This window comes from Mus caroli, unplaced genomic scaffold (genome assembly GCF_978045245.1).
Source record: "Mus caroli unplaced genomic scaffold, Mus_caroli_1 scaffold_12, whole genome shotgun sequence".
Taxonomy (NCBI): Eukaryota; Metazoa; Chordata; class Mammalia; order Rodentia; family Muridae; genus Mus; species Mus caroli.
This window is the reverse complement of record NW_028227267.1, coordinates 8322651-8335185: the sequence shown is the minus strand read 5'-3', so window position 1 is coordinate 8335185 and position 12535 is coordinate 8322651. Positions and strand designations below refer to the sequence as shown.

At 42.4% G+C, this 12535-nt stretch overlaps 1 protein-coding gene across 1 annotated transcript in view; it reads right to left on the bottom strand.

The window, feature by feature from the left end:
• Fhit (fragile histidine triad diadenosine triphosphatase) overlaps positions 1-12181 on the bottom strand; it is a 1639467-nt gene extending 1627286 nt beyond the window's left edge. The window contains exon 1 of the mRNA XM_085828369.1: positions 12043-12181. The gene's annotated coding sequence lies outside the window, so the exon portion shown is untranslated. The remainder of the gene's footprint in view (positions 1-12042) is intronic.
• Between the last annotated feature and the right edge of the window lie 354 nt (positions 12182-12535).

The following is a 12535-nucleotide window of genomic DNA, read 5'->3' as shown; positions in this document are numbered from 1 at the left end:
GTATAAATGTACCACATTTTTCTGTATCCAGTCCTCTGTTGAGGTACATCTGGGTTGTTTCCAGCTTCTGGCTATTATAAATAAGGCTGCTATGAACATAGTGGAGCATGTGTCCTTATTACATGTTGGAGCATCTTTTTGGTATAGCTGGGTCCTCAGGTAGTACTATGTCAAATTTTCTGTGGAACCACCAGAATGATTTCCAGAGCACAGATAGGTTAAAGAAATGAGAATTCCCTGACAATACACATAGAACTCAATGTTCAATGAGTGCATTCATAGGGAACAGTAGCCTAAGCAGATAGGAGGCAGTACACATCAGCTAGAAAGAAAACTCATGTTCCAGCAACAAAGAAGAAGTCTGGGCTAAGATGCTAGGTGGTATGCCTGATGAAGACCTCAGACATCAAGAAGCAAGCTTCAGCTCTAGCACTGAGGCCCAGTGCTATAGCTGAACTCTATGCTTCAGTGCCAGGCCCTATAGAGCTTATCCTTATGGCCAACCTCACCTAGTCATCCTGTCAATCTCCACTAACCACAGAAGCCTCCTTTAAGCATGGCAAATTCTTTTCCATCTTAACATCTACCAATCTGTATGGCCAGATCCATTTCATCCTTTATGTCAGTGTCTGCTCAGTATCCCTGGCTACTTTATCTAAATAGGATACCAAATCCCCTTTAATCACAGTATTCGACCTTCTTGGACTTGAGGTTTTACATAACAGTTTCTGCCTGTTTATTTCCCATCTCTTCCACAACTCTCTGATGGTGATATCCATACCTAGCACAGTATTCCACACATATAAGATGTGGCTATCACTTCAGCCCCCTCCTTGTTGTTGTTGTTTGAGACAGAGGTCTCTGTGTAGCCCTCGATATCCTGGAATTCTTTCTTGTAGAGCAAGCTGGCCTTAAACTCAGAGATGACTCCCAAGCACTGAGATTAAAGGTGTCCATGACCATTCATGCCACAATCCCCATTTTAAAGATGAGAACATTTTATTTCCATAGCCCAAGAAACCAGTTCAAACTCATGTAGCTAGTGATTAGTAAGACCTGTGGTTTGGGTTTAATATACCTGGATATCTGAGCTCAAAAATAATAAAAATGTAAAATATTTTTAAAATAATTACACTTATCAGGTGCTCACTACACACAAAAGATATCATGGTAATATCTTATTAGTTGTATTTGTGTCACTAATGAAACACCTGACAGAAACAACTTAAGAGAGGAAGGATCATTCTGGCTCACAGCTTGAGACCATTATGTTAGGGAAGGCAGAGCATGTATCTCCAGTCACAGCAGCAAGAGGATGTGTGAAGCCTGTTTATATCACAGCAGGCAGGACGGAAAGGGTGATCTCAGAACCACGGGCTGGGTATACCTAGAAGCAACAGCCTTCCTCCTAAAGGTTCCACACCTGCCCAAACTAGGGCAACCAGCTGCTAAACAAGCATTCAGAACATAAACCCATGCAAATGTTTTAGATTCAGACCACCATTATCACCAAATCCAGACCTACTAATAAAGTGTGTACCACCTCACAGAGACTAAAGACCTGCACATTGTAACAACTTGTTCAAAACAATCCTTGACCAACAATGAAGACAACAATGAAGGCAGATGGATACACAGAAAGACAGATAAATAAATGGCCAGATAAATGGATTGGTGAATTCTAAACATTTTTTTCCTCATTCCATTGCACAAAACCTAAACTCACAGATACCATGAAGATCCAGAACTTAGCTATTTCAAGTGAGGCCCATGGACTTCACCATGAGCAACAACTTAGAGTCTGCTGAAAACACAGATGCTTCTGGTCTCCCTGGGACCCATGCATGTAGCTCCAGCCAGCCCTTGACCCACAGGATTGGACCCAGCTGTTCAATCCACCGTAGAAACCAAGCCCAGCCAATTCCTCCAAGCCAGGGACACCTTGGCCTACTGCCACCTGGAAGTTCAGGAGGCCAAAGGAAGCCTAAGCTTAGAGGATGCTTTATCCCCTGCTCCACAGAGCCAAGAGGGGACCTCAGCTGCAGATTTATCTGTGGCTACTGGCTGATACAGCTGCCTGGCCTTTCTTTCACCCCCTAAGCCAGAAGAACTCAGCAACTAGGATTTCAAACTGCAGTGGCCACCTGTTGGTTTTATACCCCCAGGATCATTTTCCCTTTGTTTGAATTATCGCCATCTCCATGTAATCAGACCATCTCTGTACTCAGACACTCAAACTGTGCACATAAGGTGTGTCCACTTCCTTTGGACAAAGTTCTCGTCTCAGAGCTAGGAATGTGCTCCCAGCCTGGCCAGTCACAGCATACTTCACTCTGGGTACTGGGATAATTCTAAGCGGTGGGCTCATAACCCAAGCTGGAACGCCTTCAATCTATCTTAATTATTTGGAGAGTATGCTCAAGTGGATATGTTTCAGCTAATAAAACTGAGTTTCTAAATTTGGTGATAAAAATCTAAAAGCTTTTAAATATGTTATATTTGGTATGTCTTGTATTAAGGTTACAATTTGAAGCAAGCCTGATTATAGTTGCCACATTCTTTCAGTAATGTAACCCATGTGGACTGCTTTCTAAGGAACAGGTCCAGTGCTAGAGCCAAATAAGAATCACCTAGACCCTAAGTGATTCAAGAGAAGAACTTGGTACCGCTCTCTGCTCCCGTCAACTACCTTTCTGTTGCTATTTATCAACCATGCACGTGTCTCTCTTCCTTCTGCCCTCTGCTTCAATAGTGTTATTAATACCTGAGAGACACTATTTTTGAGAAGAAATTTGTAGTTTGGCTCACAGTTTCTGAGATTTTAGTAGAATGACACTTGCCTCTGTATTTCTGGGCCTCTAGTGAGACAGTAGAGCACAAGAGGAAGGCAGAGGAAGCTGTGTGGGCAGAGGAAGCTGCTCACATAATGGCAACAAGGAAGCAAAAGCAGAGACTTGGAGAGGGAGCTAGGGACCAGACAAGCCCTTTAAAGGCACATCCTCTGCATCCTCGTTCCTCTAGCTAGGCCCCACCTCCTAACGTTCCCACTACCTCTCAGTAATGTTATCGAATGAAGTCTATCAAGAAATAATTTTATTAGTTGATTAGTTCGGAACCCTCATGAGGTCACTTCCCTAGACCCTGTCCATTGGTAACTAGTCTGTAGCACAGGAGTCTTTGGGGAAAATGTATCTCGTTTCCACTGTCCTAGAATATAACCATTCATTGCTCTAACATGTCCCCACTTGATTAAGTGTGCCGGGATTTATACCTTAAATCAGACCATCCAAACAATGGGCCAAATTCAGTGAAAATGAGATCTCCTCTCATGTGATGTAGTAACCAGCAGGCCAAATTCATTTTATTTATAAAGATGACTGTTCCCCTCAACCACCTTTGTGTTGCTAGTTACCAACCATTCACATGTCTTTCTTCCTTCCGTTCTCTGCTTCCTCCCACAGCCTCTCCTTTCTGCAGGCTCAGCCCTGAGAATGTTACATAGGACTTGTCAGTACTCCAAGGTTGACACAGCCTTTTTTTAAAAGTAGGATTTAATTTTTCCCTCCATCTGTCCTAGGGCTTTTGTTCTGTGTACAAAATCCTGTTGCTGGTTGTTCAGACAGCTCCTGATACAATGGGGATACCGTCCTTTGTTTAACGCAGACTCTAAAGACAAAGACATTTTACTTTTGTTATTTGATTTGGATGAGGGTTTTTTGTTGGTTTTTTTGTTGTTGTTGTTTGTTTTGGTTTGGTTTGGTTTTATTCATCTGAAGACCTGAGAAGGAGACCTCAAGCCTTGAAGAAAATGAAAATTTTGTTCTTGCCACATACCACAAACTTCACTGATTAAATGACTACAGGCTGTAATCTCCTCCAACTAAAATACACATGCATTAAACCTCATAGGGAGTACTGACACCTCAACATTATCTATGATGGTTCTTAACTCCGGTAACTGGGAGTCTGAGAAACTGCCAAATACACTGAATTTTAATAGAATTCTGATTGCTAAAAGAAATAGGCAAACCTGAAAGAAAGAAAAGGGGGGGTTGCTAATAACCACACAGACTTAGAACTTGTGCTTACTTTCTTACTTTCCAGAATACAAGAACTGTGCCTTCCTCCTCTCTTTCTTAATTTTCTCCTTTATTCCTACTTAATTCATGCTTAATTAATCATTAGCAGGAAACATAGGCCATAACTCTAAAAATGCCATGACTCTTACAAATGTGATATTTAACTATATCAAGCCCAAGGCAGCCACATTCCTCTTCCTGAGTTTTCCCTTTTCTCTCTATGGAGTCAACACACCAGGCAAATAAAGCTACTGTATTGTAAAATAGCCCCCTACTGAGGAGAGACTCAGAAAATGCTGGCAAATAAAATTACAATGTAGGTTAATATATATTCAGGCCAAGAATACTCCCAGGCGCTTGATAAGGTTTTAAATATAAATATTCAAACATAAGTTTGCACACTTTCTATGGGGAAGGAAAGGCTTTTAAAAAGAAAGAGTTCTGGCAGTATCAGAATCTGCCTCCCCTAAACATGCCACCTTGGAATAGAGGCTATCTTGTGTGATGGCAGGTAAACAGCAGCCTGGGGAGAGAGGACTCTCCTGCAAGCTGAATGCTGGGCATAAATTCCCTTTGTGAAGTAGATGTGTTTGTAAAAGGGTTTCCTCTCCTTATGAAAAAGAGAGCAACTGTGTGCACAGCAAACTTTACAAAACAGCCTTCATTTCTCATTATTTCCCCAGGCATCTTCTTCTCACTCACCCTCACATCTGTGTCCACTCCAGAAGACAGACCCCCATCACCTCTTCCTTCCTCTACTCTAACTCCAGAAGCTATGCAAGCCCCAGCACTACCCTCCCCTTTCAAGTGCTCTTTCTCTAAAGCCCTCCACACGCACATACAATAAAAAAGCTTCCCCTTCTTCAATTCCCCCTTGGCACATTTAATTTTTAGGGCCCCAGAAGCAGGACTAAGTGGGTAGACGAAGTTTCCTTCCTCCCTGGTCTCTATAATATAAATGATTGAGAAAATAAAAGGAATTTAATCAAATTATCTTAATTAATCTGCCAATGGAAAATGGGGGTAATTATTTAAGAAAAGGAAGCAGACTTTCAAACAGCAGCTCCAAGGAAGCCATGCATCCCAGACGACTACACCAGAAACAAAGAACGTCATTAGAAAGAGCAGCTTGCACTTTTTTCTGAACAGTCCTTTAGTCCGCTCTGCAGCGCTCTCGTGGGTTCAGAAAATTTTTAACATGGCTTTAATGAATGTATTGATTGTTTTAAACTTCCAGTTATGAACAATGAAATAAACTAAATACCAGAAAGAGAACCCAACCTGAGAGTCCCCATGAGGAGGATCATGACTGGTAAGCAAAGCTAGGGACACAACATGGATCAGGGAGGCACAAAATCTAGGAAGGATTTTCAATCTTCCCATGAAACAGGTCATAAAACCCTCATGAGAAATGATCTCCCTGTGCCTGGAGGAAAGACACATCCTTGTCTTTATAGACAAGGGGTCAGGGGGAAGAATCTGTCCTAACAGGTCTTCTACTTCCTCCAGGCTATCAACATTACATCCCACTGTTTTATCTGACCCTACTGGCCATGACTCAGTCTACTGCAGCAGTCCTAGCACAAAGAGATACATCTACCCATCTTCAAGTTGTCATTGCTTCGTAAGGACTCCATGTAATTGAAAACTTACAGTACATAAAATTGCATGCTTTTCAAAAGTGGTTCACCTGTCTTTTGTTGTGGGGGAGGGAGAGTTGAGAGGAAGGTGAACCCCTTGGCCATGAGCCTAGGATGGATGAGGAGGATATTTCACTTCTGCACCAATCATGTTTAAGTATGTACAAGTGATTGAAGAGCTTCCAGACACAGCTTGTGACATGTAGGGTAAAACAGCAGATTTGGAGATAGTGTATGGTGTTCAATATTCAAAATATGACGACAAGGAAGCATGAAAGAGAATGCACAATGTTGTGATTTTATTTATTTATTTATTTTTGGTTAGTTGACTTTTTTCAGACAGTATCATATCAGGTTGGCTTACAACTTTGTGACCCAGACTTGCCTTGAAAACTCACAATCCTTTTACCCCTATATGCTGAGGACTGAAACTACAGGTGCATGCCACCATGCTTTGTTTATGATTTTTTATTACTATGAATAATAAAAGCAAAATGAAAGGCTTCTTATACTGAAGACAGCTACTGAATTAAACATTTTCTATGGGTTTTGTAAAATTTTAGATTGAATGAGACTATAATACTTTGCCCATAGTCACACAGAGAGCAGGACCAACATTAAAAATCAATCCCTTTGTTCTGGGCAGGATTGGGAGGTATGGCTTGTTGGAGATGTGTCCCTGTGAGTGAGGTTTCAAAGGGCCCACTCACACCACTGCCAGTGTTCTTTCTCTGCCTCTTGATTGCAGATCAAGAGGTAAGCTCTTAGCTGTTTCTACTGCCATGCCTTTGCTCCGCTCTCATGGACTAACACTATGAACTTATTATACACACATACATATAATATACACATACATATACATATAATTCATTATACATATATATAATTCATTATACACAAACACACACATACAATTCACTTTACATACACGCACATATGTATAATTCATTATATACCTACATACATATATGTAATTAATATATACATGCACATACACATATCCATCAAGGTAAGGTATATTCTCATCCTCTTACCTACTCTCATCTTGACTCTCACAAAGACAAACTAAGAACTGCTTAAATGCTTGCTATTCAAAGTATTCAAGTAGTCCAGGAAGCAGCATCAAGAGCCTATTAATTAAACCAGGAAGGCTGGTTTTCTGGACCATTCCAGATCAAACAAATCAGAAGCTCCATTCTTAAATCAGCAGGACACATGGGTGCACACTAATATCCAAGAAACACAGATTGTCTATCACTCCTTCTTGGCTCAAGGAACATCTCAGTAGAGGGGGTATGGAGAGAATGGGTCCTACAGACAGATGCCTTCTACATAAGACACGGATGCTACACTAACAAATTCATGTGATCTCCAGACAGATGTCTTTTAGATAAGTTGTGGATGGTACACTAACTGACTCATGCAATTACCTGCACATGATCTGCACAAGGTTGCATCCATCAACATTTCAACATAAACACATGAGGGGCTCAAGAAGCCTCAGAGAACTTTTGGAAATGAATGTTTGCTGTGGGACAAAGTTCATTCTTCTCAGGGGTAAAGCCAGGAGTAAACCAGAAAATCTGTCTCCCTAATAGGAAGCTTCTACTTTGTGTGTGTGTGTGTGTGTGTGTGTGTGTGATGAATTAAATATATTATATGTGTATAATGAATTATATAGATAAGTGTATAATGACATATGTGTGCATCATAAGTTATATATGTGTATGTATAATAAATATATGTGTGTAATGAATTATATATGAGTGCATATGTGCATATAATAAATTGTGTGTATAATGAATTATACACATGTGTGTATAATGAATTGTATATGTGTATATGTGTGTGTATAATAAATTGTGTACCATGTGTTTTGTGTGTGTAGACAGCAAGCACAGTTATAGGTATGTGTTCCACACTGACTAATGCTTATCATAATTTATTATGCATATTGGTTCTATACTTTAAAAAATATGCAAACATTTTATTTCCCCACTTTAGACTGCTAAGTGGTTTCCCAAATTCCCTTGGAAGAAAGTTCAAGACTCTTGTAGATGCTGGACTGTGTATAACATCACAGAAGGCTCTTATAGATGCTAGACTGTGTATAACATCACTGTCTTATTGTCTCTCTATTACTGTGATAAGCACCATGGGGAAGAAAAGTTTACTTTATCATAAGGCTTACAGTCCTTCATGAAGGACACCAGGGCAGGAACCAAGGCAGAGACATTAGGTGGACTATGCTTACTGACCTGCTTCTTATGGCTTGTTCAGCCTTCTTCTTTATGCATCCAGGGCTGGCAAAGCCCATGGTGGGCTGGGCCTTCCCACATCAATCATTAATCTGGAAAATGCCCCACGGACAGGCCAGCAGGCCAGTCTGATGGAGGCAATTCCTTAGTTAAGGTTCCATCTTCCCAGACAGTACTAGTTGCATCATGTTGACAGAGATTAGTCAGCACAGTCCTCCGCTGGTCTGTGTAATCTCACTTTGTTACCCTCTCAGTCACTGAATGCCATGCCTGGGTGCCCAGCCCTCCATTCTACTCATCAAATCTCAGCACTCCCTCCTTCCCTTTCTTCCTTTCCTTATCTGTATGTAGACTACGCCACCACTCAGTGCCATGATCACCTCCCGGTCAATCACTTCATTGCTCTCTATACCTGGTACATAGTTGAGGACCTAGAGAAGCCAGGAGCAACCTGTATGCCTGTGTTCAATGTTTAGGACTGACCTCCACTTCTTTACCTCCTGACCCTACCTCCTCCCTTTGGCTGGGACCTCCATTTGTTTTTCCTTCCCTACCTGTCACTGAGTAATAAAAAATGATGCCTTTATCACTACTATCAACTTTAGAAATAAGTCACTGGCTATTGCCCCTAAATCATTCATGAGCTGGAAGACAATTGCCTGAATGTAACCTGAGGGTCTTGGGCCAGGTTCTCTTCCATTCTACAGGTAAACAAAAAGCGTCACTGACATAAGCCAGCTGCTTTCCAGTCTACATGGAACCATGGGTCAGAGACTTCTCAGTGTTTACCATATCTCTGATCATAAGAATGTGTCACTAGGCTGACAAGATGTGTTTTTAAGAGTGACAAAACTTTTAAATATTATGGCCCACCTTTCTTACTCTAAGAGGACAAATAAAAAATCATTTTATTTTCACATACCAAGTTTACATAACAATGACAAAACAAGGCATATCATTCATCTATCTGCTACAGAGGATTGTGCTCTGACAGAAGCCTCAAACAGCTGGGATTTGAATCCCAGGATGCCACATGACTGATATGTATTGCCTTTATCTGGGTTGTTGTTTCATCTGAGAAGTCAAAGACATAGGCACATCCATATATATAGCTCTTGGAAGATAACCTCAGAGACCAGAATTTCTCCCTGCCATGTTCATGTTGAAGTAACATAACCCTGCATCTTACATTTCAAAGCTGCATTTCCACATTAAAAGAGTAAAGTGAGTTTGCAGGAAAGGCTATGGCAGCAGAGCTCTGGGGTGCTAATGAATGCAAGTCCACGAATGTGCTCTCAGGGAGCACTGGAGATCACAGAGGTCGATGGGAAGAACGTCGTGCATAGTGACTTGTTCTGAATGTTTAGCCAATAACTTACAGAGCTTGGCCAACAATTTAGGAAGCTGTTATGCCATTACCTAATTATCCAGAAATCGTCTCTCACTCGGGGAAAGGTGAGCGGTGCTTGCTTACACATCTGTGAATACGTAACTGAAGATCCCTGGGTCTTTTCAAACCAAAGGTTTGTGTAACACACGTGTCACGTGTAACATTTCCAATACCTTATATCAAAGTGTTAGATTGTGCTATCTGTGAATGTAAAAACAGCATCCAAACCTCATTTTCTCATCTCTGGAGGAACAAAAAAAAAAGATTGTGACCCAAAACACAACTAATGCCAAAAATAGAAGTGGAACATATTGACGCTGTACATACAAATTAAGATAAGAACACAAAAGCATCCGTAACGCATGCCACCAGATATTTACAGGAATGACGTGGGGTAAGGACACCGACACCACTGGAGGCAAGCACTGCCCTGAGGTAACAAGCAACTCGAGGAAGCCTCGGGAAACCCACTTCCCTTTGACCCAAAGGCATGAGAGAAAGACCGCTGGCTGGCTTGATTCCAAAAGGAAAGAGAGAGGATCCTAAGTCCTTCCAGCTCTGGCACATTGCGCACTTCTCACGTAATGACCCTCACACCTGAAGAAACGAGCACAGAACGATGCTCAGGAGAACATTTGCTGAATTAATGGAATAGGAAAGCTTTTCTAACTAAAAAAGAGACTTTACAACAACTGGCCCTCGTGTGTGGTCTATAAAGAACAAATCTTGGGAACGGGGGAGGATAGCATTACCTAAATAGCTACCCATCTGCCGTTCCTGATAGCTTATTGCTATTGGAAGTAAGATGCTGGGGAGTAGTTTCATTTCTGATATAAACCAACGGTATGACCTCAGACAAACTAGTCTGCCTTACAGGGACCAGTTTCCTCACCGCTGAAATTAAGGTACATTCAAGCTATATGTAGCTAACATTTTTGAAACCTTTACTCCCAGTAATTGTTCTGAGAGATCTTTGAACTGGACTTAAGGAATCTCAAAAGGTTTTGTAGCATTAGCATTTAGTGTCTAGTTACAGAAGCGGCATTGTGCTACTGAAAGGTTTTGTACTCTATAGTTCTGTGACGTAGGGTCTTTTGCTAGAAGAAAAGCTCTCAAACAGAAGGCACTACAAGTCCATTAGTTCTGTTACCCCGGGGGCTCAACTTGAAAAGTTACTTAACTTTCGTCCCCTAATCAGTTCGATGAATAGAAAAAATGGTTATCTCTACCATATTGCTTTAAAGGACATTAAATTATAACTGAATCTAATATGCTAAAATAGCCCAATTTTAATACGGCCGTGAAACCTTGGACAGCCTTCTTTTCAAGGTTATTTGGTGGGGTAGGGAACTACAGAGTGATTTGGAGACCATGTTAACATGCTTTAACAGCAAAAAAAAATCATATACAATACTTTGAGTACCATTTGCAAGAAAGAGAGAGAGAGAGAGAGAGAGAGAGAGAGAGAGAGAGAGAGAGAGAGAGAGGAAATCTTTACTAAACATTTTCTCTTACTCCTTGCATAATTAAGCATGTGGACAAAGAAGGCAGCCAAGAAGGCAGGGCATGAGGGAGTCGCAGTTCTAAGGGAAAGGGCTACCTCCCGGGGGCACTTGTAGTGAGACTTCAATTCCCAGAAGACATCTCGTCCGGCCAAATGGCACATTAGTAGCGGGATGGGGACAATTAAGCGGGACTACAAGTCCCAGAACCCTCCGCAGCCAAGGTCTTGAGCCATAAAATGGAGCCTGAAAAAGGATCTTTCAGGTACAATCAGCTTAAGCACGGATGCTCTTAGGGCTGCCCTTGGCAGAACAGGCCTAGCCCTGATTAGTGTTTCTCTAAAACAAGCGCTGGGTATTTTCAGCATATTTCGGAGGCCGATAATAAACAGTTTTCAACTGACAAACTTTCGGAAGCCTGGCTTCAGTGCTGATTACATTTGCAAACAGCTTCTCTGGTCCACTAGAGCAGGGAGCGTTAGGCTGGTTTTTATCCACATGAGGACCGCTGAGCTGGCCGTCCAAGGTCGTATGACAGAGGCAAAGGTGGCTGAAGTTCCAGCAACCTGCCTCCTTCCTTCTACAAACACTTTCAATTCCTGAGTGTAAAACTAAAATTAAAAACCACAAAGGCGGAGGGTCCAACCAGTGACGAGTTCTCGAGCCACAGTTAATTGATGTGGGTTTGTTTTTCTTTATTGTATGTTTTAAACTTACCAAAATGCAAAGTCTTTCCCAAAATATTGCTCTCCGTGAACCCTGTTCTGCAGCTGCCCTAGCACCTGTTCAAACCTTTTGGGACACTTAAGCGAGGTGTCTGTTTAACACAGACCTGTTTGGGTCAGGGCTTCCTGACACTTGTCTATGGAACGGAAGAACTAGTCAAAAGTAGCCACAATGACACCTCGTGGACCTGCTATCGCGACCCGGTGCCTCAGTTTACCCCGAGGGGAGGGTTGAGGCTAGGACATGTGCTCGAGAGCTGGGGCGCCTGAGTCCATCCCGAGAAGTCTCATCAGGTGAGCGAGTTCTCCTGACAGACGGCCACCATCAGGCAAGCGGTGCTGGCCTGTCCCCGCCCCGCGGGCCGCAGGGATACGGACCAGACGCGCATGGAAACCCAGCCCGCGCCCCACATTCTGTTCCACTTGGGCTTGGCTCCCGCGCCCCTACCTTCCAAGATCTTGGTGGCTGGAATGAAAGGCAAGAGGGCGGGAGCACGGGACAGGAGTGCCGCCTGAGCGTGTCCCCACTGGGGTGGACCTGGGAGCTGACAGGGAAAAAAAAAATCCCACAGCAGGCCCAAACGGGACGAACTACAATCCCCACAGCAACCTGCGGTAAGGGGCGGGAGCCAAGGTGGCTTCTCATCTGAAGACAGGCGCAAGAGCCAATAAGCGAAGAGCACTAGTCTACGCTGTACCAATCGGGAACCAAATGTCAGTAACAACAATTCTTAGAGTATCTAAGGTGAGACTCCCCTTTGAAAGAAATAATTGTCATAAATCACAGTCTTTAGCCTTTAACAAGTGGAAAAAGAAACACGACTTTTTTTCTCTTGAAATGAAAGCCTACTCAGTACGTTTCTTTGCTTTTCTCCGAAAAGAGCTAACTGCTGCACTTCCTGTCTCCGCTCCGGCTCCTTCTTGATTACTTAAGACTTGTG